Source organism: Pleurodeles waltl, chromosome 8 (assembly GCF_031143425.1).
Source record: "Pleurodeles waltl isolate 20211129_DDA chromosome 8, aPleWal1.hap1.20221129, whole genome shotgun sequence".
NCBI classification, from domain to species: Eukaryota; Metazoa; Chordata; class Amphibia; order Caudata; family Salamandridae; genus Pleurodeles; species Pleurodeles waltl.
Window position 1 is genome coordinate 544,270,350 of NC_090447.1, and position 27,059 is coordinate 544,297,408.

Here is a 27,059-nt window from a genome sequence, read left to right on the forward strand (position 1 = left end):
ATGTTTCCTAATTGTAATAGCGCTTCTGATGACATTTAAAATTGCATATCAAGTTGCTGGAAACTCTAATTTTAGTAAAAGTACAATAGCAGGCTTATAAAATCTAATAACAGATTGATGTAAAATGGGGACCAAATAAATGGAAAGTGGAACGTACAAAACAACAGAAAGTGAAGTGTGCTTTGTGTAGAAACATTATCGGTATGACAGGGGGGCAAATTCCTAGTGAATGTCCTCTTCAATGGAAGGCTACCATAAAGTGCACAGTGCTCAGCCTTAAACGTGTCAGATAAAATCGATATGTAGCATTTATTATGAAATATAAAAAGGGCTCCAACCCAAGGGATGTATAAATAGCAGCCTACCTAATCATCGTTGGCATAGAGACTACGGGGGTGATTCTAACCCTGGCGGTCGGTGTTAAAGCGGCGGCCAACCCGCCAACAGGCTGGCGGTAAAAAATATGGGATTCTGAGCCTGGCGGGAACCGCCAACACAGACAGCCACCTTAACACTCCGACCGCCACGGCGGTACAAACAAACAGCGCGGCGGTCACCGCCAACAGACAGGCGGCAGACAATGTACCGCCCACACTATTCCAACTCACCAATCCGCCACCTTTTCCGGGGCGGGAGCACCGCCGATAAAAACACGGCGGAAACAGACTACGGACGGGAAAACGCTCACCACTACGCACTCCAGGAGGAAGGAGGACAGCATGGAACCCGAATTAAACATCCTACCTGCTCTCGTCTACCTTCTCATCTACCACGAGTACGAAGTCCGGCGCAGACGACAACGGTGAGTACTGCACCTACGACACACGGGAGGGGGAGGACGAAAGGTTACGGCCACACACATATGCGACCCCCCCACCCCCAACTATGTACTCACCAATGCAGCGCACCAAGTCACAGTGACACCACCCAAACACCCCTGAAAAATGCTAGGACATAATCATATTTGGAATAAATATTTATGTACCAAAAAGCTCCAGAAAATTAGCGTACAACCATGAAAGATATCCACAACAAAACTAATGACACACACATCAGTGTATAACTGAAGTACCAAGTCCTGCACAACCTACGATTTCAGCATGTCCGTGGGCCAAAGTCTTGAGAAACAAGGGCAAAGCCCACACAGGAGACCTGAGTCCTTTGGAGAGAACACTGCAGGGGCATCAGATGTAAAAACTACAGGCACCTCAGGGGGAAGGGAAGGGGGGGGCACCACAGCCACATGAGTCCACGACGCCAGATCCACGAGGAGCCACCATGCCCACTGGACCATCCTGGGGAGTGCAAAGCCACAGTCTCTCAAGTCTCTGCAGTGGGTGGATTGCCCACTGGACCATCCTGGGGAGTGCAAAGCCACAGTCTCTCAATGTCTCTACAGTGGGTGGGCTGCCCACTGGGCCATCCTGGGGAGTGCAAAGCCACAGTCTCTCAATGTCTCTACAGTGGGTGGGCTGCCCACTGGGCCATCCTGGGGAGTGCAAAGCCACAGTCTCTCAATGTCTCTACAGTGGGTGGGCTGCCCACTGGGCCATCCTGGGGAGTGCAAAGCCACAGTCTCTCAATGTCTCTACAGTGGGTGGGCTGCCCACTGGGCCATCCTGGGGAGTGCAAAGCCACAGTCTCTCAATGTCTCTACAGTGGGTGGGCTGCCCACTGGGCCATCCTGGGGAGTGCAAAGCCACAGTCTCTCAATGTCTCTACAGTGGGTGGGCTGCCCACTGGACCATCCTGGGGAGTGCAAAGCCACAGTCCATCAGGTGGATGACAGTCTCCACTGGTCAAGGAGGAGGCATGGTGGGCACAGTGAACCATAAACGGTGCTTGCGACGGCGGTGCCCAGCGGAGCGGTGCTTGAGAGGAAGGGCCCAGCGGAGCGGTGCTTGAGAAGAAGGGCCCAGCGGAGCGGTGCTTGAGAAGAAGGGCCCAGCAGAGCGGTGCTTGAGAAGAAGGGCCCAGCGGAGCGGTGCTTGAGAAGAAGGGCCCAGCGGAGCGGTGCTTGAGACGGCGGGGCCCAGCGGAGCGGTGCTTGAGAAGAAGGGCCCAGCGGAGCGGTGCTTGAGACGGCGGGGCCCAGCGGAGCGGTGCTTGAGAAGAAGGGCCCAGCGGAGCGGTGCTTGAGACGGCGGGGCCCAGCGGAGCGGTGCTTGAGAAGAAGGGCCCAGCGGAGCGGAGCTTGAGACGGCGGGCCCAGCGGAGCGGTGCTTGAGAAGAAGGGCCCAGCGGAGCGGTGCTTGAGAAGAAGGGCCCAGCGGAGCGGTGCTTGAGAAGAAGGGCCCAGCGGAGCGGTGCTTGAGACGGCGGGGCCCAGCGGAGCGGTGCTTGAGAAGAAGGGCCCAGCGGAGCGGTGCTTGAGACGGCGGGGCCCAGCGGAGCGGTGCTTGAGAAGAAGGGCCCAGCGGAGCGGTGCTTGAGAAGAAGGGCCCAGCGGAGCGGTGCTTGAGAAGAAGGGCCCAGCGGAGCGGTGCTTGAGACGGCGGGGCCCAGCGGAGCGGTGCTTGAGAAGAAGGGCCCAGCGGAGCGGTGCTTGAGACGGCGGGGCCCAGCGGAGCGGTGCTTGAGAAGAAGGGCCCAGCGGAGCGGTGCTTGAGACGGCGGGGCCCAGCGGAGCGGTGCTTGAGAAGAAGGGCCCAGCAGAGCGGTGCTTGAGACGGCGGTGCCCAGCGGAGCGGTGCTTGAGATGGCGGGGCCCTGTTCAGCGGTGCTCTTCTCCACGGCGGGCCCTGTTCAGCGGTGCTCTTCTCCACCGCGGGCCCTGTTCAGCGGTGCCTATCTCCACGGCGGGGCCCTGTTCAGCGGTGCTCTTCTCCACGGCGGGCCCTGTTCAGCGGTGCTCTTCTCCACGGCGGGCCCTGTTCAGCGGTGCTCTTCTCCACGGCGGGCCCTGATCAGCGGTGCTCTTCTCCACCGCGGGCCCTGTTCAGCGGTGCCTATCTCCACGGCGGGGCCCTGTTCAGCGGTGCTCTTCTCCACGGCGGGCCCTGTTCAGCGGTGCTCTTCTCCACGGCGGGGCCCTGTTCAGCGGTGCTCTTCTGCACCGCGGGCCCTGTTCAGCGGTGCTCTTCTCCACGGCGGGCCCTGTTCAGCGGTGCTCTTCTCCACGGCGGGCCCTGTTCAGCGGTGCTCTTCTCCACGGCGGGGCCCTGTTCAGCGGTGCTCTTCTGCACCGCGGGCCCTGTTCAGCGGTGCTCTTCTCCACCGCGGGCCCTGTTCAGCGGTGCCTATCTCCACGGCGGGGCCCTGTTCAGCGGTGCTCTTCTGCACCGCGGGCCCTGTTCAGCGGTGCTCTTCTCCACGGCGGGCCCTGTTCAGCGGTGCTCTTCTCCACGGCGGGCCCTGTTCAGCGGTGCTCTTCTCCACGGCGGGGCCCTGTTCAGCGGTGCTCTTCTGCACCGCGGGCCCTGTTCAGCGGTGCTCTTCTCCACCGCGGGCCCTGTTCAGCGGTGCCTATCTCCACGGCGGGGCCCTGTTCAGCGGTGCTCTTCTGCACCGCGTGCCCTGTTCAGCGGTGCTCTTCTCCACCGCGGGCCCTGTTCAGCGGTGCCTATCTCCACGGCGGGGCCCTGTTCAGCGGTGCTCTTCTGCACCGCGGGCCCTGTTCAGCGGTGCTCATCCAGCAGGTCAAGGGAGCCAGACCTGGCCTCGACTCCCTGCTCAGTCGCCCTCGGACCGTGACGTTTCTGGACCCTTCGGGGACGGACTCCTGGCCTCCTTAGTGTCCTCCTTCCCAGCTGGGATGTGGCATGTGGGGTCCACCTTCTCCGCGCTCCTGCTGCCCTTCCGCTCCTTTGATGGGGCTCTCGGGCCCTTGCCTCCCCCAGATGGTGTGGGTGGTGAAGTGGCCGCACATTGCTCCTTGGGGGCAGCCCTGTCGGTCCTCGCACGGCGGTCCTTGGTTTTGCGGGTCCTCTTGCCGGGGGGGGGGCTGGACGTGTCCTTGCTGCAGCTCGATGTGTCACTGCTGGCAAAGGGTGGGCTCCAGAACCCAGGCACAACAGTGACACCCGAAGCTGGGCTGGTGGTGGCTGCGGTGCTCTTGGGACTCTTTGAAGATGGATGGGGGAGGTCATCGGGGGGAAAGAGGTTAAGGTTAGCCTGGAAAAGTTTTTTAGGGCCAAGGTAAAGGGTAGGAGAAGTGGAGATGGAAGTGGAGGTAGAGGAGGTGGTTGTAGGAGAGTCAGGTGTGCTGTCATTGGGTGAAGGTGCTGGTGCTGTAGGCTGTCGTGAGGTGGATGGCTGTTGGGTGGGTGGCTGCCTGCGTTTGTGTGTCTTGGAAGAGGGGGTGACAGACACAGTGGGAGAGGACACAGGGGACGTGTACATGGCAGTGGGGGTGGTGACTGCACGAGTGTGGACTGTACTGGAGGGTGAGGTGGTGATGGAAGCACTGGCTGATGTTGGGGTGCATGCAGGTGTGAGTGTAGACGTCACAGGGAGGGAGGAGGGAGACGAGGAGGAGGGGGACACAGGGGTGGCAGTGGCTGTTGGCATGTCTGCATCTGGGTGTTGCTCGGGTGAGTGTTTGCGGGATCTGTGGTGCTTGTGTTTGGATGAGCTGCTCTTGGGTGTTGAGGTGTGTGCCGGCTGGTCTGATGGTGTGGATGGGATAGGCTGAGGAACAGGAGACAGAGACAGGCTGGAGGCAGACAGAAGAGGGAGGCTGGAAACAGGGACAATGGCTGCCGTCAGTGCTGAGGCCAGAGCAGTGAACGCTCGTTGATGGGCAGCCTGACCCGAATGAATGCCCTCCAGGTACGCATTGCTCTGTTGCACCTCCCTTTGCACACCCTGGATGGCATTCAAAAGGGTCGTCTGCCCAACAATGAGCGTCCTTACCAGGTCAATGAGCTCCGCACTGAGGGCAGCAGGGGCAACAGGGGCAGGGGCTGAGGTGCCTGGGGCGAAGGAGACGCGCGCCTTCCTGGGCGAACCGGCACGGAGCGAAGACTGAGGGGCTGCTGGGAGGGCGGGGCTGGTGCGCTGGGTGGCGGCTGTACCTGTAGAGGCGGGGGGCACGGATGTTGCCGCCACCCCTAGGGAGCTCCCATCCGAGGACGTGTCGCTTTCGCTGCTCTCACCAGCGGTCCCCGTCGTGGTGCTCCCCTCGCCCTCCGGATCACTGGTGCCCTCGGTGTCTGTTCCTGGGCCCACCGGGGCCTTGTGTCCTGCAGCTCCCTCGTGCTCCGATGCCATATCTCCTCCGCCTGATGATGCTAATGCACACATGCACAAGAAGATGAAGAGAAAGGGTGGGGGGAGAAAAAAGAAGACCAGGTTGAGTGCATGCAATGTCAACACCGTTGGCGGAGAGGACAGACACAGGTGCCTAATGCACTAAGCCGCACATTCGTGGGACACTACTCAGTACTACTGACTAAGACAACAGGCCAAGAGACGTCAAACGCGAACATGGGAGATGCTGGACCTTCAATGGCTGTACTTGTCACCGTACCGAGGTGGGGGCCGGGGGCACAGGGCCATGCCTAAGGGAGAGGACTACACTACAGAAAGCGCCCTGGCCTAATGTCACCCACAGCCCTCCTCCCCCACCCAGACGCCTCCACTGCGCAGAAAGATAGGAGAATGTGCTGATACTCACCCCCTTGTGTCTGCTGTGATGTCTTAAAGCGCCCATCCAATTCAGGGTAGGCCACCGCCAGGATCCGGGACATCAGGGGGGTCATGGTGCGACTGGCACCCCTCCTAGGTTGGGAGGCCATCCCCAGCAGTGTTTCTGCGGTCTTCCTTGTTCCGCGGCGGATGTCCTCCCACCTCTTGCGGCAGTGGGTGCCCCGTCTGTTGTGGACCCCCAAGGTCCGGACTTCCTTGGCGATGGCACGCCAAATGTCGATCTTCTGATGGGCGCTGACCTATTAGACATGTACAGGGTGGAAAGGAGGAACTCATCAATGACCTGCATGTTAGATGTAATTGGCCCCCCCCACCCACTTTGCCATATGGCACATGCTCTCATCTGTCGGGCGTTGCACTCCTCATTCGCCCCCCACCCCACCAACTTACATCCACCCCAATCCACACAGGCATGGCCCATTCCATTAGCACCCGGGGTACTCACTTGTTGGTCTGGAGGACCGTAGAGTAGCGCATACTGGGGGAGGACCCCATCCACGAGCTTGTCCAACTCTTCAGACGTGAAGGCAGGGGCCCTTTCCCCAGTCGCAGCAGCCATTGTATCTTCCAGACCGAGGTCACAGCAGCACTTGCAGTATAGGTCCTCTCCTGTGGATGATCAGGTCTCGAGTGATTAAGCAGATAGAAAATGGCGGTCACGTCCGCGGCGGTGCGTACCGCGGCGGTGCGTACCGCGACCGCCGGCGCACTTCGTTATTGGCTCCTGAAACCCATAGGCTTCAATGTTAACCAATGCGGCTTTGCGCCGCGGTCTGCAACCGCCTACCGCCACGGTGTGCCCCGCCAGCGCATTGACCTCACATCCCATTGTCCCACTTCACAGGTCAGGCAGCCGCCATTTCAAGGGCCCACATGGCTTAATTTTGACTGCGACACACAGGCCTAGGCCTTGCATTGCCACACATACACGCCTTTCAACCCATTGCCATTCTTTAACTGTGCAAGCTGTCTGTACGTACCTGTGTTTTGGCTGACTCTGTGCTCCATGTTGTCCTTCCTAGGCACCGTCCGCTGGGACTTGCGATGAGAAGGAGGAATACTCGCGTGTACCGACCGCTGGTGGACCTGTCGACAATGGAAGAACGCCATATAATACTTCGATACAGACTTGACCGTGCCACTATCCATGAACTGTGTGCCCAGCTGGAGCCAGCCCTGATGTCCCCCATCCGCCAACCCACAGGGATTCCCCCTCTGGTGCAGGTTTTGTCAGTCCTCCATTTTTTGGCCAGTGGGTCATTCCAGACCACAGTGGCCATGTCATCTGGAATGTCTCAGGCTATGTTTTCTAAGATTTTGAGCAGAGTGTTGTCTGCCCTGATGAAACTCATGCGGAGCTACATCATTTTCCCCGAGGAGGGTGACTTGCCTACAGTGAAGGGTGATTTCTATGCCCTTGGACACATCCCCAACATCATTGGTGCCATTGATGGGACCCATGTGGCTTTGGTACCCCCAAAAGACGATGAGCAGGTGTTCCGAAACAGAAAAAATTATCATTCGATGAATGTCCAGGTGGTCTGTTTGGCTGACCAGTACATCTCCCATTTAAATGCCAAGTTCCCAGGGTCAGTGCATGACGCGTATGTGATGCGAAATAGCAGCATCCCCTATGTGATGGAGCAGCTACAGAGACAACGTGTGTGGCTAATAGGTGACTCTGGTTACCCCAACCTGCCGTGGCTACTGACCCCAGTAAGGAATCCCCGGACAAGGGCAGAGGAATGCTACAATGAGGCCCATGGGCGTACTAGGAGGGTGATTGAGCGAACCTTTGGACTCCTGAAGGCCAGGTTTAGGTGCCTGCATATGACTGGTGGATCCCTAATGTACTCACCAAAGAAGGTGTGCCATATCATCGTGGCCTGCTGTATGCTTCACAACCTGGCTTTGCGACGCCAGGTGCCTTTCCTGCAGGAGGATGGTCCAGATGGTGGTGTTGTAGAAGCCGTGGAGCCTGTGGAGAGTGAAGAGGAGGAAGACTCAGAGGACGACACAGACAATAGGGATAGAGTGATACAACAGTATTTCCAGTGACACCCAGGTAAGAATCACCCACGCCATTTCCCAATTGCTTCTAGCCTCCTGCATCTGTACTTTCTGTAGTTCCCCACAGATGTTTTTCAGTAATTTTTGCCTTTCCCTTCCCTTCTCAGTGCTGTCTGACTCAGTACCTGACTTCTGCTTGGTTCGCCCATGAAATACAGCGTATTGACATTGGTATGTTGTCATGACTAATTGACAGAACAGAAATTGAACAGTAATATGTAATACATTTGTTAATAAGACAGCATGACTCAAAACAGATTATTGTGCAAAATGTGATTTATTTACAGTGCTAGATATCGGTACATGTGATTCTAAGGGTGATGGGTGGGGGTGGAGGAATATCCATGGCAGAGTCCAGTTCTCAGTCTCACAGGTGCATTGTTCTTTTGCCTGGGGAAGGATGGAGCATAGGCAGTTCATGGTTGAACAGGGTGGCAATGTGGGACAGTGGGAAGAGTTCAGGGGGTATGTCCTGCTGGCGGGGGTCTTGACATCCTACTCTGTCTTTTTCTTTGGTCTCAGGCTCCTCTTACGGGGTGGTTGTTCTTCAGCAGGAGGTGGGGTTCTGGGGGGCTGTCGAGGTGTTGGGACCTCCTGTCCACTAGCGCCGGCGGAGGTGGTAGGCTGTTCCTGGTCCGGCCTAGTGACAGGGGCCCTGTGTGGTGCACCATGGTCCCGCAACGCGTCCTCTATCCTGTGGAGGGCCAGGACGATGGTCCCCATTGCGGTCCCGATGATTCGCAGCTCCTCCCTGAACCCCATGTAGCGTTCTTCCTGCTGTGCCTGGATCTCAGTGAACCTGGCCAGTACCGTCGCCATCGTTTCTTGGGAGTGGTGGTAGGCTGCCATGATGGTGGTGAGGGCCTCTTGGAGAGTGGGTTCCCTGGGCCTCTCCTCCCCCCCCTGTCGCACAGCAGCCCTCCGAGCTGCCCGGTTTCCCCCGGCCTCTGTCCCCTGGCCGGTGTGCCCGCTCCCACTGCCCCCAGGTCCCTGTTGTTGTTGGGGTGTTGGGTTAGCCTGGGTGCCCTGTAGTGGCGGACACACCGCTGATTGAGCTGTCCTAGAGACAGAGGCATGGGCCCGCTGGGTGGGAGCTGTGCTGGTGTCGGCAGAGGGGGTCGGGTCTGGTGTGGCCTGTAGCTGCCTGAGGGGAACCGACTGCCCAGAGGTCCCCGATGGTCCGGGCTGGTCATCAGGTTCACTGTCGACAGAGCTGCTATCCTCAGTGTGGGCCTGTTCCGGTGGTGGGATGGACACTTCTGGACCCTCCTGGCTGGTGTGTTGTCGTTCGGGTCCTGCATGGTGTAAGAGAGTTTGGTTATTGTTTCTGTGTGTGCAATAGCGTGCGTGTTATGGGTGCCCTTGTTCCCCAGTGCAGGCATTCCCTTGAGGGAGGTGTTGTGAGGGTATTTAGTGGGGGGGAGGGGTTAGTGCAGTGGTCATGCATAGGTGATGGGTGCCCATGATTTGTGTTGGCATGCAGGAGTTGGTGTTGGGATGGGTGGGTTGTGCTGGTGAGACATTGTCAGGGAGGATATGTGCTGGGGGGTTGGGGGTGAGGGTGGGGGTGTGGGTTGGCATGCTGGTGGGGTGGGGGGGATATAGTAGTTGAGATGGGACTTACCAGAGTCCATTCCTCCGGCTACTCCAGCGAGGCCCTGAGGATGCAGGATGGTCAAGACCTCTTGCTCCCACGATGTAAATTCGGGAGGGGTGGGTGGGGGTCCGCCGCCAGTCTTCTGGACCGCGATGTTGTGCCTGGAGACCATCGATCGGACCTTCCCCCGTAGGTTGTTCCATCTTTTGCGGATGTCCTCCCTATTCCTGGGATGCTGTCCCACCGCGTTGATCCTGTCCACGATCCGCTGCCATAGCTCCGCCTTCCTGGCTATACTGGTGTGCTGCACCTGCGAGCCGAAGAGCTGGGGTTCCACTCTTAGGATTTCCTCCACCATGACCCGGAGTTCTTGGTCCGAAAAGCGTGGGTGCCTTTGGGGTGCCATGGGGTGGTGTGGGTGAGGTGTGGGGTGGTGTATGTGATGATGAGTATGTTGGTGTGTGGTCCTTTGTGCTACTATGTGGTGTGTGTGATGGTGTAGTGTGCCTCAGTGTGTCTTGCTATGGATTGTCTGCTGTGTCTCTCTCTCCTTCTCTCAGTAATTCTGGTCGCAGGGGTTTGTGGGTGATGTGGGTGTGTGTTTTATAGTTGGTTGATTGTGTGGGAGTGGTGTGTGTATGTGTATCAGGTGTGTGTATTTCAAATTGTCCAATGTGGCTGTGTTTTGGTGATGTGTGTGTATTCTGACCGCGGCGGTGTGTACCACCAATGGAATACCGCGCTTGAATGACCGCCGTGTGGATTCGTGGGTCGTAATGGCATGGGCGTATTTCTGTTGGCGTGACGGTGGAGGTTTGGTCATCTCCAGTTTATCGCTGCCCGCCGATGTGGCGGGCTGCAGTGGAGGACGGATTTTTGGAGGTTTGGCCGTTGTGGGTCAGAATGACCGTGGCGGTTGACCGCGGCGGTGTTATGGCGGTCTTATGACCGGCGGTAAGGGCATTTTACCGCCGAGGTCAGAATCACCCCCTACATGTTCTCTCTGTTCCATTGTATGTGGTTCCACACTTAGCTGTTTCACCCTTTCTTGACGGCTAAGGGATATTATCTGAGAACTTTTAGACAAATATGGTAATAACAACAAATAAAAAAAATTCTCTACATGAACAAACCGTGGAATCCGGTTTAGATTGTCAAGCAATAAGCCGTTCTAAAGAAAGGCTCTTATCAGACTTTCTTCTGGTTTTCCCCAGCAATTGATCCATAAAGCCAGTGGGAAAAGGCAAATGATATCATCCAAGTCGGTTAGACGAAGTTCTTTATGACAAATGAAGGATGAGGTGTTCCTAGGTAAAATGATTTTCAGCATGTTGGAGAATACTCAAATTGCTGAAGCCCCAGACACCTGCTCCATAAGTCCCTATAAGTGCACATTCACTTTTATAAATATCTACTAAGGGCCTCATTACGAGTTTGGCGGTCCGTGGACTTCTATAGTTGTGGTGGCAATCTGACAGCCACACCTTTGGAGGTCAGACCGCCGGACTATGAGTTTGCCAGTTGGACCACCAGAAGACAGCTAGTGGACCTCCAGCACCACCTAGTCAGTGTGGCAGGGACAGCGGCGGCCGATGTTGGATATTCCAGCATTGGGACCACCATGGTCATCACGACTTGCAGAACAACCAAGCTTTAAATGTCGATTCCACTGCTGTGGAAAGCTTGGCGGGCAGCCAGGTAAGGGGCCTAAAACAGGGGGCCTAGGAGGTATGACCCCATGGAGCATGAGGCAGGAGCCCATGTGGGTCCCCCAAAAATATGTGGTTCGGGGTGCACTGTGTCCCATGCACGATAAGGTGCATGGGTATAGTCCACCAGTCAGGAAGGTGTCCTTTCCTGCACATAAACAATCACTAATGCCGATTTAGCACTTCTGTGTGTGCTGCAGAATTCAAAAAGCAAAAAACAAGGAGTGATTAAAGTATTCCTCCTTGTTGCGCATTGCTAATGCCACCCCTAGAGTGGCGTTAGATTTTGGCGCTGCCTCAGGTTTACAAAAACTTGTAAATCTAAGGCAGCATCAAAATGCAATGGGTGTTGCTTTGGCATGCCCACGATAATAGCCATTGTACGCCCTTTCCATGCAAAGGGCTGCGTGTGAAGGGGTTGTATTTACAAGGTGGTGTTAAACCACAAAAAATGGCTTATCGCCACCTTGTAAATACGGCGCAGGGCATAGCGCCACTGGAGCGTCAGGAAAAGTGACGCTCTGGTGGTGCTAAGTGCTCATAAATATGCCCCTTAGTTCTTTCGAGCTAAACACCCACCAACCAATGCAAATTGGATTTTGTATCCTACAGGTCCTAACAAATTATTTACCTTTAAATACAAGCTTTCAATAAAGGATAAAAATTAGTCCAGCAAAGTTTGAGATTGTTAGATGTTCTCTAAATAAGAACTGTGTCATTCGCATACAATACGATGGGTAATATTCAATTGGCTACTTATTATTTTAATTATTTAAGTGTGTTTTGTTATTTTTAATGCTTATTTTTCTTTTTTTATTATTTACATTTTTTGATAGTTTGAATACTAAATAATAATGAAGGTCCTGATTACGAGTGTGAAGGACCAAGTACTGCCACACTCGTGGTAACGGTCGGACCACCACACTCCAGGCTGTCACTGCCACATTACGACCCTGGTGGACCATCGTCCCTACCAGGAACATGGCTTCCAATGGGCTGATTACAACTCAGCTTTCCGCCAGCCTGTCCATGGCTGGGACCCCGCCTTTGAAAGGCTGGTGGAAAGCCAGTGCCGGTAGCCACGGGGGGCTCCTGCACTGCTCATGGCATGGGCAGTGCAGGGGCCCCCTGCCCAGCATCATAGGAATGCACAGTGCACATTCCGATGGTGCTGGTGTGCTACGATAATGGCCTCGGGTCCCTTAAAGGAGCCGAGACCAATATCGTAAGACTGTTCTCACCAGTCAGCCAGGCGGGAATATTGTAATATGCTTGGGGAGGATGCTACTGGTATGACAGTGGCATTTTCCCTGCAAGTTTGGAGGTCAGCTCGTCCGGTCGACAAACTCCAAATCAGGCCCTTAATACTGGGTTGTTGGGGCTTTAGGGGAATAAGGTAGGAATTTATTTAAATTATACATTTTGGGAAGGTTTTTCAAATTATTGTTTATTATAATAAAATAATTATTTGATAAATACTTATGTAAATTATATAATTGATAGATCTGGAAGTTACCTTCCACAATAATTTAAGAAGTTCCACCATCCCAAACCATGGACTCCCCAATGTGGTAGAAATCCTGTTCTTGATACATACATTTTATTCATCAACAAGCTCATCAAGTAATCAATGCCTAAAAAGGAGTTATGATAATATTAACACAGAACAAATAAAAGCTCTTTACTGCCTCCAACAGAGAATGGATGTCATTATCAAACTGGCTGAATAAGGTGGTGCAATGGTTTCCATGAAAGTAAGTGATTATATTGGGGAGGGGCTTAGGCAACTAATGGATACCAATGCTTACAAACCTTTACAAATGGAATCCCACAGAAGACTTGAACAAAGAAATTAAAAACATGGTTGTAAAGTACAGGAGCTTAAATCTCATTAATGAAACAATAGCTGAAATACTTGTTCACCCCAAACCAAGACCTGGGAGATTATATATGCTTCCCAAAATTCACACAGTGAACAGTCCTGGCTGTCCTATGATCTCTGGCAATGATACAGCCACTGAGGGACTGTCTTTATTTGTTGACCTGCACATCCAGCCCATTGCTCAGGAACTTACATCATTTGTTAAGTATACCAATCTATTCCTTCAACTCATTGAAAAATTAAAACAATCCTACACATTTGATGCTGGCACTTTTCGGCTATACTTCCTGTGACATCATTATACTCTAACGCATCACATGAATAAAAGAACTGTGAAAAAACATCAACCAACATGTTTGCCAGCTTTGTAAGAGTAAGCCTTAAATCCAGCAATTTTATCTTCAATGGTAAACACTATCCACAGCTACAAGTGACTTCCATGGGTACTTGGATGGCTCCATCTAGAGGACTATATAAATGCTACTTTTACCATCAAACCACTGGTATGGCTAAGATACATCAATGACATATATATAATATAGAGTGCCAGAAGTAGAAAATTGGAAGAATTTACAACTTAGATTAATATTATGTATCCTACCATGAAATTCACCAACAGCAATATAAACAGAACCATCATCTGTTCATTTGTATGGAAACTGGACTTCATGTCACTCATACCACACTAAACTCAGCATCCTCTACCATCAAGCACTCAAATAGTATGCATCTGTAGCAATGAGGAGACTTGTAAAGAACATCTACACATTCTTGCTAGATTATTTCAAATGTGAGGATATCCTATCCTATTATACAGCAATACATTGACAAGGCTTTGCAGTTACATAGGGGAGCATCTTGAAATACCAACAGCGCAAACAAAGGTGACATAATCCAGTTTGTGGTTGACTACCATCCATCAGCTCCCAACTGCAGAAACAAAGTGTAAAAAACATGTCCCTTATTATCCACTTGTGAAAAATTGTAAAAGGTTTTTCCAAAACCACCAGCCATTGCTTACCTCAAAGCTCCCGGTGTACGATCTCTCACTGTGAGAGCTGAACTCTAACAAGCTGTAACAAATGCAATGGTTCATTGCTGGTTAGTTTAGTTAAGTTTACTAGAATTATAAAGTGCATGGCTACCTAAAGGCCTCCCAGTGCTGAAAGAGGACGAAGGCATCGCAGTGAGAATGTATGCTAGAAAGAGTAGATTTTTCAATTTACCTCGAAAATAGAGTTCAGAATTGTCCATTCGAAGTGACAGGGGGAGGGAATTCCATAGATTTGCTGCTTTGAATGTGAAGGACCTACCTCCCCATCCTGTTTATTAACACGGCAGGTGTTAATTAGAGCAGCTGATGAGGATCTCAGGGATCTCTGGGGGGTTTATGGTGTGTTCATGCGCTTGATAAAAGAAGGTCCCCCTATCATGAAGAGTTTGATGTACCATACACAAAGCTTTAACATTAATTGTTTGCTGGATAGGAAGCCTATTGAGGGAGGCTAAGGCTGGTTTGGCCGATGCAGTTCTGGGGATGGCCATGAGCAGCCGGGCTGCAGCATTCTGTGCTATCTACAGTCTCCCTAATACACAGATGGTAGAACTCAAGAACGGCACGTTCCCATAGTCTAGGCGCGATAATATGAGGGCTTGAATAATAAGTCTTTTGGCAAGAAAGGGGAGAGATTTGAAAATTTTGCTAAGCATTCTTAAAAGATTAGCAAGATGCTGCTAATTTTTTTGCATGCTTTTCCATCGATAGACGGGAGTCCAGCCATACTCCTAGGCTTTTTATGGTTTCCTTTGGGGGAGGAAGTCTTTTCAATTCCTCTGGATTTGCGATGGGAGTTTTTAAGTAGGGAAAAATTGCCAACCAACATTACTTCAGTTTTTTCATCATTTAGCTTGAGCTTACTATCTGACATCCAGTTAGCGATGTCTGTAAGGCAGGAGGGTAGCGCTTCTTGATCAGAGTTTACATTGGTGCTAAAAGAGTAGACCAGCTGGGTATCATCAGCATAAGATATCAGAGAGAGACCATAGGGTTCCACAATTTTAGCCAAGGGAGACAGATAGATGTTAAAAAGAGTGAGGCTTAGAGTGGAGCCCTGAGGAACCCCTCAGCTAAAGGAATGGATATCAGAACAAAAGACCTATCCAAAACCTGAAATGATCTACCTTCTAAGAAGGAAGAAAGCCAGTTAAAAATAGTACCTTTGAATCCCACTTGAGTAATTCTTTGAAGAAGGATTTTATGATCGACTGTGTCAAATGCTGCACTTAAGTCTAATAAAATAATTGCTGCATAGCCACCAGTATCTAGTCATTGTTGAAATTGTTCTGTCACTGCCAAAAGGGTGGTTTCCGTACTATGTTGAGGTCTGAAACCCATCTGAATGGGATGTAGGAGCTCATTCTCTTCTAGGAAGCCAGAAATGTGTTTGTTACCATGCTTTTCCACTATTTTGGACACGATAGGAAGAAGAGCAGTAGGTCTATAATTGCTTAGTAGAGATGTATCCAGCTTAGGTTTTTTCAGTAGAGGTTTAATAATAGCATGTTTCCAAATTTTGGATAGATTGCCACCTATAAAAGAATTGTTGACAATATTAGTTAAAATCGGTGCTGTAACATCCAAACCCAGAACTAAAATGGCTGGAGGAGCAGGATGCAAAGGAGATCCTGGTTTTATTCTTAACAAAAAAATTTCAAGTAGACCTCCCGTCATCGTTGGATGACTGAGAGAGAGGGTCTGGAATGATAGTGTTAGTCTGAGATAACTTTTTAGGCTCGTTAGATGAGCCATCAGAAAAGGTTGACTGGATCTCAGAAATTGTATTACGAAAAAAGCAAGCTAAATTATTGCTGTGTTCTTTGGAAGCTTCTATACGACTGGAGGCAACAGTTTCCTGAGTCATTTCATTAAGTATAGAGAAGATCTCCTTAGGAGAGTTAGACGATTGTTCTATTCTAGAAGCATAATAAGCTGCCTGCACAGATTTGATTTCCATATGATATAACCTGACCGATTTTCTGTATTCCAATTTGGAAACATCACTGTAGGTTTTCCTCCATTTCCTTTCAAGTCTTTCACACTCCTTTTTTAAAACACGGAATTGAGGGGAGAACCAAAGTGGCTTTTTGTGGCCCCCGTTTTTAACCATCGTCTTGGTCGGTAAAATGATATCTAGAGAACAAGAAATCCATTCTTTAAATCTTTTTGCTGAACATGATTCTATTGGAAAAGTGTGTGTATATTTTAGGGTGTCTGACCAATCCCTACAGTTAAGTTTAGACCACTTCTGCAAAGTCAGCTTCGTAAAAGGGTGGTATGTTGATGTAGAGTATGTGAGTGTAATATTAAAGGGAATTAAGACATGATCAGACCAGACCAAAGGAAGGGGGGGTTGTACAATTAGCGTTTGGAGGTTTCTAAAAATTAAATCAATGGTGTGACCTTTGGCATGAGTGGGGGCAGTGATCAACTGTCCAAGGTCTAATGATGCCATATCCATCATGTGATTCTAAAAAGAGCATCATATGTGAACACCCTTTACAAACATCAGTAACTACTTCTGTTGTGAGAAGGACCACATGGAATAAGACAGCATCTTCCATGTTGCTTAACATGCATTATTTATGTGATTCAGTGCCAATGCCAAAGCTGTGTAAAATAATATGTCGGCCAAACTGTGAATTACTTTGGTACACATTTCAGGAACCATAAATCAGCAATCATTAATAAGAAATTTGACCAGCCTGTTGCCAATCATTTGAACCTTGTGGACCATTTGCATTCAGAGTCGAATATTTTCCCTGTGCAACATGTCTTAAAGGAAGAACTACTGGAATCCAGAGAACACATCTGGATGTCCTTTTTTAAATTATTGCATCCAGATGGGCTGACCATCACTGACAAACCCATATGAATACTACATATCTCAATAGGTCTCAGGGCTGCATTGATTCCACATTAAAAATGGAATCTTCACTCACAATGCTTTTTGAAATTCTAGTAGTGTCAGCTGTGCAGCCACTGAGCAACCAATCTTGTACTACCTGGATGAAGGAGGTAGCTGAAACATTGTAGTGGAAATAAATTGTTATTCTTTGGTGAGTCCATCTGTTTGAGTCACTTATTTCTTGGATATTTCATTTGTTTATGACTCATTGTATCCTTTGGGATCCAGATTTTCGCCTTAGCAAAATAGATATACATAACTTACAACCCTAATTAAAAATATGTATATTTTAAGTATAGATTTTTTAATATACTTACCTTATTTGTGTAGATATCGTGTTCCATTATATTTTTAATGAACATTTTGGTACTTTTCAAACAAAGTATATAAACCTAATATTTTTGTTGACTACATTTTTGACACAATAATCTGGTGCCATAATGTTGTTCTCGATATTCTGTCATAAAACCTCATAAATAGAAATGATAAAATACTGGGTACTAGTGGAAGCTTTTCTTGCACATAGGACAGACACAGAATCATCATTGCTTACATGCTCCTCACAAAGCACACTAAGAGGACAGGTTCAGATTAAGAATAGTAGCACTATAAGGTTCAGTTACTCTAGCGCTATCACATGGGCCGGGACACTGACAGATTTACTCATAATCAAATAATTTCTCTCAAATTTACAACACAGACAGCTGCAGCTTCAATGCAAGCTTCCCTCAGGCACATTTCAAATTTTATGACAGAAAATTGATGGTAATATCTAAGATGGGTTGCAAATTGGGTTAAAAGGGATGTGAGGTGATTGGAACATGGGAACAGGGGAAAATGGGATGTAGCAATGAAAGGGCTTTTTTAATCCTTGGCTGGTTGTAATCCATTCTACAAGTACAGCTTGCACCCTGTGCATCCTGTGCTCCTTTGTACACCAATCCCACATTGTTTTGGCCCCTGTGCACACCTTACTCACTGTTCTCCTTCCCTCCATTCATCCTGACCTCTTTCCACCATATTGACGCTGGCAATTGTACTATATTTTAAATGATAAAAAGATACCCACAATGCATCTTTAATATATCACACAAGCAAGGTATGGGCAGCAGCATTTGCAGAACAGGCAACATCAGTGCATACTTTGTCACACAGAGCCCATACATGCTCAGCAGCACTGCACAATTTCCTGTGTGTGGTATTTAAGCAGTTTCTAACCATGTGTCATATATTTTACTTGAAAGAAGGTCACCACTTACCGGCCTCCCACCTCTTGGCTCAGTCTACCTACATAGTCAGTGTTTTTTGTATAAATTATATCTATAAACCGAATTGTAATTTAGTGCCACAGGAAGCAACATACACCTTTGTAAAACTGACAAAATTTATACAAGTCTAATCTCAAAAAGTGAATCTAACACTTGGGTTGATTTTACCATTCTTTGTGCCTTCAAGATATCAATGGTGCATAAGTGCCATATCTTGATTGAGCCTCTAAACACATATAATGCACCTTAACTGGACAGATAGTAAGTAACTGAAAACAGAGACCAAGGCTTCCTGACACTACTGGGGTGAGGGCAGCTCCACAATAGAATCTTGATTGTGCATGACTTCAGCAATATCCATAGATGAAGGCTTTGATCTTTGGGTGCATATGCATTGATTGTGAAATCTGCTTTCTAATGCTTAGTTTCCATGTTAGGCCACCATATCTCATTCATAAAACAAATCAGGCAATACATTGTCAATTAATTCACAAGACAAATGTTTTTAGGGTCTGCCGGAACATATTTTGATTTGATAATATCAGGGGTGTAGTATAAAAAGGAGTTGGCAAGCCTTTTTTTAAACCCAATACTGTTCTTTTTTATGTGTAGGATTTGAAATTGCACCCGTCAAATAGAACTATTGCTTACAAATTACATAGAGTGGGCTTTGAGTCTGCCACTTTCAATGATTGGCTTTCTTCAGCCAGACTTTTTCAGCTGTAAGCTTGAGACTTTGTCAATCAAATCTTGGCACAGTACAGTGGAATACTAATCTCTCATCTAATGTTATTCGCAATTTGGATGTGCCTCTACTTGACTGCTTGCAATGACCTGCATGAGGGACTGCTCTGCACCCGAAGTTATCATTGTCTGCTCCTTCTGGCTATCTCCAGTGTGTCTTGCTCCAATGTTATAACACTACATGCATTAACACATTTAAAACAGGTCTGTTAGCTTTGTGAATGCTTGTCTATGGATATTTTACTCTTTTGAAGCAATTGTGCCCTAATATGGTAATTAAACCGAGCTTACTATAGTGCTCCAATATAAGTTTAATTTCTAGTGTTCCTATTAAATGTCTCCTGGGAAGATCATGCAAGTATTGTCTGTGGAATGAAGATATTGTTATTTGTTTGATTATTTATTTTTTTGCTTACTTGTTTATTTGTTTGTTTATTACATTTTATGTAGCATGCAGAGCTTAGGGTATCAACAGCTGCATAATCAACAACATTTGGAAATATCAAAGAAGAACAATCCAATGACCAAGAAGAAGAGGAAACAAGAGTGCATGGAGACATTATTTGTGGAAGATGTGGCAGGGAAACCAAGGATCTACAAAGGAAAAATGCAGCAATTATAAAAGTGAGTTTCTCGGAAGAAGAGGTGAAACATTGCGTAGGAAAGGTTAAGGAGATCACAAAAATGACAAAAAGAAATAACCCCTGGACAAGACAGAATTGTAGAAACAAGCAAAAAGCAGCAATTGTGGTTGGATCAGGGTGTGAGATTAGTGAGGAAAGGACAAGAAAAAATAAACCTGAGACAAGAGAGAATTGTTGAACAAGTAGATTTTGAGATTCTTTTGGAAGCTTATCAAATTTTCTGAACATCCTAGTTGAACACATAGGGCGCTCCAAAGAGCTGGAAGTGGTCTTGAGAAAACATTTAATATTTTACGTTCACGCTGAAAAATGCCAAGGATACTTAGAGCCAGATTTATAATTCTTTTTTGCAATGCAACATAGAAAGACAACTTTCTGCGCTGCTCTGCATGAAAGGGAGAGAGCAATAATGTGCCATTTCAATAAAGATATGGTGCATTCCTGCTCCCTGCCGTCTCTGGTGCACCACCTGTGCCCAGCACCAATGTAGGCACACTTGTGCCATGGTGCAAGGGTGCCTGAGTTGCAGGCAGGATTGTTTTTGTGCAGGAAGGGGCACCTTGCAAAATGCAGCACACTTAGAAAGAGGAAACAACAAGGAGAAATAAAGATATTTCTCCTTGTTGAGCCTCCCCTGGGAGGGCATAGCATTTTGATTCAGTCCCAGGTTTACCAGTATTGGTAGATCTGAAAATGTTCCAAAATCATGTGTGGATGCATAGGAACATCAATGTTACACCCATGGAATGCCTCCCCAGGCAAGAAAAATGAAAGGCAGTGACTTGTGCTCCAGGTTTACCAAGCAACACAGGATCACACAAGGTGGCCATGTGTTGCTTGGTAAATCAAACTTGGGGCCTCATTACAAGTTTGGCAGTCAGAGCGCTAGACTGGCAGACTGCCATGTTGGAGGTCCTGAAAAGAATGCCATGTTAGCGGTCTTACAGACCACCCTATTAGTAGTTAGGACCGCCGACCGCCAAACAAAAAAGGGAGATGGCAGTGGCATAGAGGTCTGGAACTAGGCGGTCTGAACTCCAGTCCTGACAGCACAGTGAACAACCACTGACTTTATTACAAGCCCAAAGTCACACTAGCGGGCACCCATGCCGGTCAGCCAATGACGGTCCGAACCACTGTGATTCACAGTCACCAAAGTAATTCACAATGACACATTGGATGGATTTGAAAACCATACAGCTGACACTTATTGCCACACTTGACACACCTGTAAAGCACACTATAAAACACAGCCCTTCACACCCCATAATCCTTTGTATTTGCACAGCAAAACCCAGCAAGACAGAGCAACTATTTTCCCACACTGCACAGATACTAGACACCGTTTTCTTTTCACCATCCACCACCTTGCACAAACTTTTGTCCAGTTACACCATTCTGTACTATCCCCCTTCAGTAAGTCACCCTCACTCTTCTGAATTTCAATTTGGGTTCAATTTTCTTTCCACCATGTCACGTTCCAAAAATCCCTGTTTCACAAATGAAGAGTTAAGAGTCATGGTGGATGAAATCATAGGAGTAGAGCCACAATTGTTTGGAGCCCAAGTTCTGCACACTCCTCTCAGTAGGAAAATGGAAATTTGGGACAGGATAGTTGACAGAGTGAATGCTGTAGGCATGACCCTGGGCACAAGGAAGGACATTAGGAAGAGGTGGAATGACCTCAGGGGCAAGGTCCACTCCCTGGCCTCCAGATCCCAGCTGCATGCCAAGGAGATAGGCGGTGGCCCTCCCAGTGCATAATACAAATCTACCCCTGGGAGGAGAAGGTCTTGGCCTTCCTGCATCCTGATGGCTTGACAGGAATACCAGGGGGAGTACAATCTAGTAGTCACAACAATAATCATGTAACCAAAATGCTCTCTGCTCACCTCTTGCCAACTTTACTGTCACTCCACTCACCAGCCCAGTGCCCACTTGTCCAAACACCCCTGTCTGGCATCTCACAATTGAAGTATACTCACCTGGGGGCAGACCATCTGTACATAGTGTGTGCATTACAGGGAGTTACATGACTATAACTCCCAACAGGCACTGATCTACAACTCCAAACACCAAATATCCTTGTTTGGGAACTTCCAATTGTAGTGTACCCAGCAGGGAGGATAAAATGTGTCAAGTGTGTGTAGTATAGAGACTGACAAGACTGCCAAGGCCAGGAGGCACTGTTACTCTTACTCCACTCAGCCAGCCCTGTGTCCTCTTCACCAAATACCCTTGTTTGTAAACTCACAATTGTATTGTACTCACCGGGGAGGATAACATCTGTAAAGAGTATATATTACAGGGAGTAACACAACTACAACTTCCAGCAGGTACTGTTCTACAACTCCAAACACCAGACCAGTGTATCCTCCACCAAATTCCGTTGAGTGTGAACTGCCAATTGTAGTGTACCCACCTGGGAGGATAACATTTGTACAGTTTATGTAGTACAGGGAGCTACATGGCTTCAAATCACAGGAGGCTCTCTATTACTGTCACTCCAACCACCAGTACAGGGTTCTCTTCCTCTAAATGTATGTTTTGGCAGTCACACATGAAGAGGACTCACCTGGGGGATGACATTACTCAGGTGAATAAAGTAGAGGAAGTGACATGACTGCCAAGGCCAGGAGGCCCTGTCTTACCTACTCCAAACACAATCGCAGTTTTTAGTTGTCTAAATGCCCTTGTTCATCAATGGAAGTGTATTCACCTGGAAGGATAACATTTGTATACTGTGTGTAGTACAGGATCTAACATGACTGCAACACAGGAGGGTCTGTTCCTGTACCTCCAGTCACCAGCCCAGTGTGAACTTGCCCCAATTCATCTGTTAGTGACCTCTCAAATGAAGTTTACTCACCTGGGAGGTTATCAATTGGCAAGTGTTGGGAAGTAGAGGAAGTGACATGACTGCAGCTCCCAGGAGGCACTCTTTAACTGACTCCAAACAGCAGAACAGTGGTCACTAGTCCAAAAACCCTTGACTGCTATCTCTCAATCGAAGTTTACTCACCTGGGAGGGACCAGGATACAGATCATGCTCAACTCAGATGTGTCTGACTACCTAGCTCCTTCTTGAAGAGCTAACCCAAGATGAAACTACTGAGGACAGGAAGGACAGCTTACCCTGTTTGCCAAACAGTGATCCCAAATGTCTCAAGATGGAGCACCAGAATGATATTGACAGTAGACACATTCATAATGCACTGACCACATAATGACTCTAATCACATATGTTACAAAGTCCTAGGTCTTCCTGCATAACTATCAACTGGGCCCCAAAATGGTCAAAGCCACATCCTGCCCAGCCACTATTCTGCCTGCACCGGTGGCAATATCTAATTCTCAGCCCATCCTTCCAAGTGGTAATGGCCTGCACTATTCAGCAGCTGCCTGACTTTAATGGAATTGGCATGCTTAACAAATCTCAGGTCAAAACAACAAATAGCTTGGATACCTGTCACAATATGATAACCTGCAAATCTGCTATGTACAAGGGCTTTGCAAAATTTCACTGTAACAATTGGGAGGTAGATTTCAAAATACAACCAGTAACATTGTATGTTACACATCAACAGGTTGAGCTCCCACTGAGCACACAGAGGCCAATAAAGAGACTGCCACTGCCCCCCCCCCACCCCCCCCCCCCGGATGAAGCCCTCAGTGAAGAAGACCCTCCTGGATGTCTGGACATGGAGGACGGTTCTGACCCATCTGGACTACCTGGTCAGATCCCAACAGTGAGTCTCACAGTGCCCACATCATCACCTCCCAGGTCTGTTGCCTATCAATCACAGGCAGTCATTCGCCCCCTCTAACCTGTGTCCCTAGGACAGTGTCTACCAACTTGTGCCCCCCAGTCCAGGATCCTAAGTACCATCACCACAACTTTAACAATGTTGGTCCTGGAACCAGTGAGAGGGTGCACCCTGTGGCAAAGGCACAGGCCCTTGGGATTAGGGTGCGTAGGAGTGATGCTGTCCGCCAGCAGGCTAAGGCCACTGGGGATGCTCCTGACCAGGGCCCCATCAGTCACATCTTGGGGGACTATCAGGATTCCCAAGGGATGATGAGCCAGGTACTTGCAGAACTCTGGGATATCAAGCAGCTGCAGAGGGACGTCCATAGGGATATGAGTGAACAGTGGGAGGCCCACAATACCAACATGGCCTCCCTAACAGGGGTGGTGAGAGACATTAGCAGTACCCTGATCAGGGATCGTCAACAGCAATCTACCCCTTCCTGTGGAGCAGCAACACCAGGCCCTTCATTGCTACCAGCCACTGGAAGGGATGCCATGTCAGGGAAAGAACCAGACCCAGACACCCCGCCTTTGTAGCAGCAGACCCCCCTGCCCACGCAAGCAGGGACATCCAGCAAAGATTCCAGGAGGTGAGGATGGCAAGAAATCAACCACTGCCAGCAAGTGACCTCTTCCTAAAGAACCTCCTTTGTTAGCCACACATTCACTCTGTTGACTGTTCTTCAACCACCTTCCATTTTAAATGGACTTACAATTGTGTGGCATCTACTCCAATGATTTGTTCCACCATGGCAGAAAGCTTCACTGTTCTTTTCAACCATTCCCCAATTCAATTTTAAAGCACAAATTTTCAATAAATCCACCTATCACAAAGTAATTGTCGGCTTGTTTCTGTTCCGCATTTTGCTATGTAGAGATGTAAGACCATGTGAAGCAAATGAGGGAGACACACAATACTAATGCAAGGAGGAATATGTTACAGGTACAGTGTCCTACTAAAGATTGCTAACAACACACACAAACACATTGCTGCAAGTGTCTGGTAACAACAAACATGTAATTGCCCTGTACAACAAATAGGCTCTCCATATGTCTGGACTGTCAGAGCCAAGAATGGCAGACTCATATTGTGTCAAGCTACACATACCAAGGTACAGCCCCTCAGACCATGGAAGGAAGGACCTTGTCAGACATTGCCCTGCAGAATAGGCTAACCGAAAAGTGAATGGTGTCACCAGCTTGAGCCTTATCACATACCAAACCAAAGTACTCTAACATCACATAAACCAAGGTACTGACAGAGGGCAGTACAACAGTCCCTGATCATAGGTCCACCATGATACAATGACCTTGCATCTGGTGGTATGAAACAAACATATGTCAGAGTTGCGGCACAGGCACTGTGGCCTGCAATGATGTAACACATCTACAGATACATACAGGTCATACAAAAAGTGTTTATCTAATGCGAAGGGTGAATGCCATGCTGGCACTTGATGACTACACATTTCATGCCCACATGATCATACACATGATGCAATCGGCCCAACACAGTACAATACACAAGTACAATGTGCGCTTCTGACCTTCCACCCAAACACTGTTCAAGCTGTCTTGGCACAGGTCTCATACACCCCAAATCTGTGAGCTATATTACTTGGAACAATCCATGTCAACTTCCTATGACGGAACAGCATCAGATACCTGCCAATGTCACAACTCTGAAATGCCCACATGAGGATGTAATTGTGAAGGTACCTGCACAAAGACAAACAAGGAGTACAGGCTTGAAAAAAAACCTTTTACACAATTTATATGGCAAGTATCCTGAAAGGAAATTACATTGCAATGAGACTGACACAAACAATGTAACTACAGCAAGGTGGGTATATGTCAAAGGCTAACCCTTCAAGCGCCCTTTGGCTGAATATTGCAGAGTATTAGCTCCCTAGTTTTTGACAGAACACTCCACTCCACAAATTCTAACAACTACGGCTCTTCGTACAATAACAGACATTACGTCACATTACATACTTACGCTCAAGAAAAGTATCTATTGTTAATATCTTCCTGCCAGTCAGCTCCTTCCTCTTCACCACTGTCATCCTCACTTGGCATTCAAGGAGTCTCACCTGGTGGCACTGCAGGCTGCCCCTCCTCTAGGATGTTGTGGAGCATGCAGCTTGCTAGAGTGATCTGACACAATGTTCCAGGTGAGTAGAAAAGTGCTCCACCTTTCCAGTCTAGGCACGTCCTGCTCTTACATGGGCCTCATTGAAGCAGGCTTCCCCTGGCATAGCTGGATTCCTCAGTGGCGTCAACAGCCACGGACTGTTTGGATATGCAGAGTCTCCTGTAAAGAAATGGGAGATATGTGCAACAATGAGTCCCTCTTATCAGGATTGTGCCACCAGACATTGCACACACACAAACAGGACAAATGTGACTTACCAACCAGCCAGGCCCTCGCTAGTTACAGTTGTGTCATCAGCTGGGGGATAGTGGTATTCTGCATAATGAATTAATCATAGACTGAACCTGGACAATGGGCACAGACCTGTGAAATGTGCATATCCGCCAAACATACAACTTGAACGTTGATGGAATGGAAATACTTCCTGTTGCAGCATACTTGTTCATTGGCATATGGTGGGATCAATCCCACATGTGTGCCACCAATAGCCCCCATCACATGTGGGATGCGTGCAAAACCATAAAAGTTAGCCTTCACATGGGCTAAATCATCATGTCTGGGAAACTGGATGTAGCTGTCCAGGTTTTTTCAACACTGCTGAGAGGACCTTGTTCGAAACCAGACTGAACAGAGGTTGGGACCTGCCAGCTGACAAGGCCACTAAATGTTGGAAAACCCTGTGGCTAGGAAGTGCAATACTGACATGACTTGTACAATGGGTAGTATGCTGGTTAGATAACTAAGAGCTAGCATCAGATCTGACTCCAACTGAAAACATAAGTCAACTACTGTTTGCTGATTCAGACGGTAGAGCAGTATGATGTGGTGTTCTTCCATGGTCTGAAGGTAGACAGGTGGTTGACACATCCTCCCTCTCGCTGGGTACCTATATATGACAAGAAATGAGTTCTAACATTAGTCATTGTGTCCACAGCTAACTACATGATGCATGTCAATGATAATATGTGACAAGTCAATTTACACGGGATAGACATGTCAACAAGTACACATTACAGCTGCTAATAACACAAGGGTCACATGTGACCCCCCATGGTATGCTACACATGGGTCCACAACATGTATCTGGACCAAACTCAATTATGTGCATCACAAATGACCCTCAAAATGTGACTAGATATCCTTACCACAGAAATTACCTTGGACGGGGGTGAACTGTGCCCAGCGGCGGCTCCTCTGTTATGGCAGAGGAGCATCACCCCCGACCACCACCAGCAGCTGCAAACCTTTAACAATAAAAACAATTTTAAACTATGATTATTATATTTTTATTGTCAAAGGGGCGGGCCATGGGCAGTGACAGGAGCAGAGGGGGAGCGCACTGCACTCCCCTTAGTGAGCATATGTATTTGGCCAGCTGTCTCGGCCCGGCCAAACACACATGGACACTGAGCACTCTCCAACCCAGCACTGTGATGCCAGGTTGGAGACTGCAGGCAGAGACTCCCAGTCTGCCTCAGAGCGCCAAGCCAGGGCACTCCAGCCATTCCTAATGCTGCTTTTATGCTGCAAGCAGCATGAGAGCAGTGTGAGGATTGGCAGAAGGG